The sequence below is a fragment of the Vulpes lagopus genome, chromosome 3, assembly GCF_018345385.1.
Source record: "Vulpes lagopus strain Blue_001 chromosome 3, ASM1834538v1, whole genome shotgun sequence".
Taxonomy (NCBI): Eukaryota; Metazoa; Chordata; class Mammalia; order Carnivora; family Canidae; genus Vulpes; species Vulpes lagopus.
The window spans coordinates 114,866,995-114,872,994 of NC_054826.1; the positions used below are offsets into that span (position 1 = coordinate 114,866,995).

A 6,000-nucleotide genomic window follows, 5' to 3' on the forward strand; every position below is an offset into this window, starting at 1 on the left:
GATTTCTCTTATTTATTTGAGAAAGAGAGCAAGAAAGCATGAGCAAGGGGAGGGAAAGAGAGAGAGAGAAGCCAGCTCCCCATGGAGCGGGGAGCCTGACACAGGGCTCTATCCCAGGACCCCAGGATCATGACCTGAGCTGAAGGCAGCCACTTAATCCACTGAGCCACCCAGAAGCCCCAAACCAGGTTCAAGATTACTGATTTGTAGGATTGTTACAAATTGGCTCAGTTCCACAGTGACTGGCAGACAGGACTCTGTAATCCAGGCCTTTCATGAGTCCCCAGAATGACAGTTTGGTGGGAAGGGCGGTGCACAAATTAAACCATCTTCCTGGTATTTCCACCTACCTCCTCTTCTATAAAGGCTTTCCTCTGATCATACAATTTATAAGTCAAGTCTCTGAAACAGGAGAAAATTTTACCTCTCCTTTGGAGAGCCATGAAATTTCATTTACTGGGGATTCTAACAGATGAAAGATTGGGAACAACAACTCTGGACCTCCAGTTCTTCTTGTGAATTTATAGAAATAGAACTTTCTGCTCTTCTTTTAAATGATACCCACCCTGTTTTAAATGCCGTAGAAAACAGAACTTGTTTGTTCTGACATTCGTTAAAATGCAGAAATCCTACCCCACTCCTTACTTCTTTTCTGTTATTTGAGGATTGTTCTTTCTAGAAATGACCCTACTGATGATTAGCATTGCATCAACTTGGGTTTATCTCTGGGAACATTGAACCTGAGGTGGCTGAAAATAGCCTGAGCAGTAATACAATCCAGACTTCCGGCACACCATTCTGGGAACTCTTGGCAAACATAAGCCATGGTGTTATTCACTGAACTTCTAGAAAGAAGTTTATACCTTCAACCTGACCCTTCCTCCTGGGGAGAGGACCCTACCCAGCAAAACATGATTATAAACCTTACTTCTTTAACATCCATATCCACTGAGCTCTTCTTTGCCTCTTCAGACAACAACAGTATCAATAAGCATAAAGACAGCACTATCTATTGAGGATCTACCTGAGTGCCAGGCACCATGTTATGCCCCTCCCATGCATTAGCAATTGTATCCTCCAACAACTTTATGGAGAAGTATTATCCTCACTTTATGATGATTACATTGAGGCCCAGAGAGGGTTAAGTAATTTCCCCAAGGTCACACAGCTAAACAGAGGCAAATGGCAGATGGGATTCTAACCTGTGCAACTCTGACTGAACTTGGATCATCATCATCATAATCAGAGGAAGAAGAGAAGGACAAAGAGGAAGATGGGAAATTAGAGATCATATTTACTGAGTGGCTTACAGTGCACCATATTTTCTTATTAACCCTTATTTCCTCCAGGGAAGGTGGGAGCTCTTAGCATACATTCTACAGACAAGCACACTGAGCCCTGAAAGGTACAATAACTCACCCACAGTGGCACAGCAGGACCCAAGGAACTACAGATTTTGATTCAGGCAGACAGCTCCAGAGCTTGCTAAGCCTTGCTTCCCATTTCCCCATAGTCATTCTTCCCTGTGACAAGTATTTATTGTATATTTATTCTGTACCTGGCATCCGGTAATAAGCAATAGGACAGCCTGTTCCTGCCTCCTCCTATGGCACATTCCCAAGGGTTCTCTATCATTTCTGTGACCCCCACACCACTTTCCAAACACCCTTTCTTGGGGCGCTTGGGTGGCTCAGTCAGGTAAGCCTCCAACTATTGATTTTAGCTCAGGTCATGATCTCAGGGTCCTGAGTTGGCTCTAAGCTCAGCAGAGAGTTTGCTTGGGATTCTCTCTTCCTCTCCCCCTGTCCCTCCCCCAACTTGTACGCACGCATGTGTACTCTTTCTCTCTCAAATAAATAAAATCGTAAAAAAAAAAAAAAAATACACCACAAACAACAACCACAAAACGTCTTTCTTACCTGCCCTCCATCTGTTCTGGCGTTTCCTCTCCACTCTGTGGAGACAGCAGGTCTTTTTTTTTTTTTTTTTTTTTTTAACACTAACCCATAAAGCCCATCTTCTTGTGCCTGAGACCACAGCCCTGCTTGCTCTTACTCACCGTGCTGGGCCTGCCACTCAGCCTCCAGACAGGGGATATTTACCAGCTCCTGGCAGTTTGATACCACCCTAGGTATCCTCTCTCCCCTTGTTGCCAGCCAATAAATAAACAGGTCACACTCACTTAAAGTGAAGATTGGTCCTTGATCCCCAATGTCATGGTTGTGCCATGGCCCCTGTGTACTGAATCTGCAAAGAAGCCCTGCCTAGGAGCCCAAATTGCGTATTTCTTTCTTCCTGAACCCCAGCCCTGCCCTCCTAACAATGTTCTTTTGGCATCAGTACACTATAAGGAGCAAAGTCCTTTCTAGAGGTTATTTTATCTCTTAGACAGCATAAGGAAGTAACTAGGCTGATTTTTTTTTTTTAATCCCAGAGAGTGAGGTGGAGTGGAAAGAGCCTATCTTTTCATGTATTCACCAAAGCATTCTTCTACAACATGATGCTCTGCTAGACACCCTCAAGCACTGGTCGCTTTGTTTTGCCCGTAATGCCCCTAGGGCAACATTCAGACATTACTAACTCCATAATCCTGCTGGCACGTCTCTTCCAGAGATAAAGGACAGGCAGCCTGGAACCAGCCCCACATTTCACAGCAAGCTAATTTGCATCAGACCCTGACTCTAGTGCTCTGCAACTCTACCCCTCTGAGGCTCTACAATTCTATCCTTTGGAACCTCAATTTTCCCCACCCTCCTCTGCAAAATGGGGACAATACACTCTATCTTCAGTGGGCTTATTAGCCCTCAGCACTTGCGGAACACCTGGATTGCAGAATCCTGCCTGCCAATCAGTATGGAGCTGAGCCAGATGGGAATCCAAAGTAAAAGGACAAATCAGTAAATCTCTTGTAGGGATAAGTCAGGGTTTCTCAACCTCAGCACTACTGATATTTTGGGCGAGATAGGCTTGGTCACGGGGCTGTCTTGAGTATAAGAGGATGCTTAGCAGCATCCCCAGCCTTCATCCATTAGGTGCCAGTAGGACACACCCCATTACAAACCCCACAAGCTGTGGGCAACCCAAAATATCTCCAGGAATGGACAAGTATCCTCTAGGAGGGAAAACTATCCCCAGTTAAGAACCACCTTTGTTATTGATATAATGTGCCACAAACCCTGGATAGTATCTCCTGATTCCCATTGATAAGACAAGGAAATTAGCACCTCTGCATTTTCCTCTAGGAAAATTTTTCTCCCCCTCGGTTTCCTCACTTCTAGAAACTACACCATATTTTTACATATTGCGCCCGTCCTACAGATCAGGGAACTGAAGCTCAGAAAACAACTTGTCAAAGTCTCAGAGCTGGGAATTAAAGATAATATTTGAATCCAGGTCTAGCCAGAAAAACTACTATGTAATTGTCCTTGCCACCTGAAATCCTCCTCCCCAAAAGCCTCATCAGCTGCTGTGGGTCATGTACTGAAGCAGAGGACCTTGTGCCCTCTTTGTACAACAAAGAGCTCCCAGTAACAGCCTCCTTGTATATTAGATGGAGACTAGGATATTGAGTGACACATCTCACTCTGCACTGAGTGTAGGGGGCTTCTTAGCAATGTTCCGGATAGCAAACAGGGGTCTGGCTCTATGAACTACACACAAGGAAAGAATGCTCCTTGGTCACCTCCTCCCCTCCCTTCCCACTTCTACTCTCCCCTCTGTCTCCTCTAAATGAACATACCTGCTGTAACATTCCCCTCTACTCTTGTAGTGGAAAGTCATAGCATTCACTGTAGCGAATGTTTATTGAGCATCTGCTAAGTGCCAGGCACTATTCTGAGTGCTTTATGTTTATTTGACCCAGAAGAAAACCATATGGGGTAGTTATCATTATTGTCCCCATTTTACAGATAAGGAAACAGACCCAGAAGAGCAATAACTTGCCACATTCACTCTACTACAAGATGACGGAACGTGAATAGAACGTCAAGGACATGCAGGCTATGATCCATAGACCCGAGTTCAAATGTTGACTCCTCTACCAGCCACCCGTGTAACATCTGGCAAATGACCTAATCTCCCTGAACCTCAGTTTCCTCATCAGGAGTATGAGATAGCAGGGATTTTTTTTTTTAAGATTTTATTTATTTAATCATGAAAGACACACACACACACACACACAGAGAGAGAAAGAGAGAGAAAGATAGAGGCACAGGGAGAGGAAGAAGCAGGCTCCATGCGGGGAGCCCGTGGGACTCGATCCTGGGTCTCCAGGATCATACCCTGGGCTGAAGGCAGCACTGAACCGCTGAGCCACCAGGGCTGCCCCAGGGATTGTTTTAAGAATAACAACTAATAAGCGCTTTTTCTCCACTCAACAATTGTTTACTGGGCATTACCATGTGCCAAGCACTGGGGACGTATCTGCAAACAAAATAGCAAAAAGATCCTACCCTTGTGGCATGCACACACGCATAAGGATGCACTTATGTGTTAACTCTAACCCTCACAATAACCCATAGGCTATTTACTATTACAGTACTGTACCTATTTCACAGATAGGGAGAAGGGGTCTCAGAAGCAGCTTTTCCCCACCTCCCTTCAACCTTCTAGGAAATAGTGAGACCTGGATTAGACATTAATGCTCTATCTCTGGAGTTCGACTTCCTGAATTCAAATCCTGCTGTTTCCATCTGATTGCTGTGGACAAGTTACCTAACCTGTCTGAGCCCAAATATCTTCATGAGTATACTAGAACCAGGAGGCCCTATCTCAGGAGGCTGTCCCAGGAGAAAAACAAACATCTAACATTTAGAAAGTGCTTTTTGGGTCCCCAGCACACACAAGGTTCACAGAAACCCAGGAGAGCCATCTTATTTTGAGCCTCTTTTTACACAGGTGAGCACTAGAGCCCAGAGAGGGTAAGTAACTTGCCCAAAGGTGCAGAACCCATTAATAGTGTGATTCCAAAGCCAAGCTCTGAATTCTGACCTGGCGCAGAGACAAGCTCACAGACTGGGTCCAGCATGGTTGAGTGAGTGCCAGATAATCGGGTGTGGTTATTCTTTCCCTCCTGCAGCTGCCAGGAAGGCTGCACAGGGCCGGGGGATGGGGGTGGGGGGTTGTGCATACTCTTCAGGGGCTTCCCTATTCCCTAACCGGTTCCTAACTAGGTCAGCGCCTTGCTGCCCAAAGCGGGAGCCACCACCTGGATCCTCCCATTCCGAGATTCCACCCCAGGGGTGATTCTCCTCCCATTTCTTTTTGTTTTTTAATTTTTATAAATTTATTTTTTATTGGTGTTCAATTTGCCACCATATAGCATAACACCCAGTGCTCATCCCATCAAGTGCCCCCCTGAGTGCCTGTCACCCAATCACCCCCACCCCCCGCCCTCCTCCCCTTCCACCACCCCCAGTTCGTGTCCCAGAGTTAGGAGTCTCTCATGTTCTGTCTCCCTTTCTGATATTTCCCACTCATTTTCTCTCCTTTCCCCTTTATTCCCTTTTACTATTTTTTATATTCCCCAAATGGCTCCTCCCATTTCTTGTACCGCATCCCCACTCACTCCTTGCTCCCCCGCCAAAGCTGCCACCCCCTGGCCAACCCCCTGCCACCCCACGTTGGGGACAAACACCTGGTTCTTTTCATCAGTCACCTCTCGGAGCCAGGGAGGAGGCTCCAGAGCTGCTGAGTCTCGGTGGATACCTGAGAAGACGGTCCCAGAGCTGGCCCCAACACCTGGCGAACCTGCCTCACCTCCGCTGGCTTTGAGTCCCCTGAGCTTGGCTCTCTGGGCTACCACGTCTGCTCACCTGCAAGGCACATGGGCAACCCAACCCTGGCCTGGGCAGCGGGTAGCTGGGCTGCGGGTCCTGGTGCCACCCCCAGACTTCCTGCCTGGAGGCAAGATCGCCTTCTTGGAATCCAGCCAAGTTCCTGCAAGTGCTGGGTTAGTACACCTGTTGGCATCAGAAACCTCTAGGCACTGCATTCATTGTT

The 6,000-nt window shown here is 46.7% G+C and overlaps 1 protein-coding gene across 4 annotated transcripts in view; it reads right to left on the reverse strand.

The window, feature by feature from the left end:
- Positions 1 to 2,312, reverse strand: part of TMC5 (transmembrane channel like 5) — a 62,440-nt gene extending 60,128 nt beyond the window's left edge. Inside the window, exon 1 of one of the 4 annotated variants that reach the window (XM_041748185.1) lies at positions 2,060 to 2,312. The gene's annotated coding sequence lies outside the window, so the exon portion shown is untranslated. Of the gene's footprint in view, positions 1 to 1,419; positions 1,495 to 1,919 lie in introns of those variants that run through there. The other 3 variants (XM_041748184.1, XM_041748186.1, XM_041748187.1) reach the window with 3 other exon arrangements.
- Positions 2,313 to 6,000: the final 3,688 nt, after the last annotated feature.